This window comes from Micropterus dolomieu, unplaced genomic scaffold (assembly GCF_021292245.1).
Source record: "Micropterus dolomieu isolate WLL.071019.BEF.003 ecotype Adirondacks unplaced genomic scaffold, ASM2129224v1 contig_14747, whole genome shotgun sequence".
NCBI lineage: Eukaryota > Metazoa > Chordata > Actinopteri > Centrarchiformes > Centrarchidae > Micropterus > Micropterus dolomieu.
Genome location: NW_025743733.1, coordinates 1,272 through 2,301, shown reverse-complemented (window position 1 = coordinate 2,301; position 1,030 = coordinate 1,272). Strand labels below are relative to the sequence as shown.

Below are 1,030 nucleotides of genomic sequence, written 5' to 3'. Positions count from 1 at the left end.
TGTCAGGCCGGCCGCTTCCAGAAATGTCTCCAGGCCGGGATGATGAGGGAAGGTACGTCACGCCGGCCTATCAGAGTCTGTGCAGCATTGTTGAGCCTGAGACTGTTAGTACGTCTTATTGGAAAGTCAGAGTTGAAGTTTAAAGGCAAAGAGAGGACAAGAGACGCAAAACTTTTCCAGACAAAATAATTACAAACTACAAAAAGATGTAAAACGACGACAGACACAAAACGATCACAAAGACACGGCTGTGTCATTTGTGGTCAGTTTGTGTCTCTTTCAGCTGACCAATCACTGAACAGATTCAGATTGTAGGGGCGTTGTTGTCCGGATACACCCGTGGTTCCTCCTCTCCAACCTCAGACCCGGATGCATTTCGGGTCAGGTGCTGCAGGCCGAAGCACAGTTACCTTACAGGTAAAGCTCCTCTCTCCTCTGACAGGACTGAGTTTATACGCCAAAGCCCCGTACAGCCACGCCGTCAGCAGCCGTGACTTCACACGTTCACACACAGGGTTTTAATTTCATTCACACTTCATGTTCATGTTTATGATGGAGTCGTTTCTTTAATTATTACCTGTCTTTTAGGAAACAAGGTGATTTCCCATCTGCTGACCCTGTGTGACCTCCTGAACCGGGAGCTGCTGGTTCTGATTAGCTGGGCCAAACAGATACCAGGTAAATATTCAAATCACCTGGTGGGGGAGGAACCTTCTTACCCGTTTGATAAATCAGTAATATGTTGTTCTGATCTAATATACAGCGGATTTGTCTGAATTATGACTGTTGTGGGTTTTGTATTTGGCCTCATGCCTCTGGGCCACCGTACAGAACACACCGTAACACCTGCTACTATCGTAATCACAAGATATTTTAATTATGAGATACAGAAGTCGTAATTACAAGAAATGGGCTTCAATTGTGTTCTTTGGTGAAGTTTCAAACAGTCGTTATGTTGCTCTTGTCAGACACCAGACTCCATTGATAAAAACAGTGATTTTACCTTTGTGGTCCAGCGCTGCCTTGATCG

At 45.3% G+C, this 1,030-nt stretch overlaps 1 pseudogene; it reads left to right on the top strand.

The window, feature by feature from the left end:
- Positions 1 to 6: 6 nt before the first annotated feature.
- Positions 7 to 1,030, top strand: part of LOC123967005 — a 2,289-nt pseudogene continuing 1,265 nt past the window's right edge.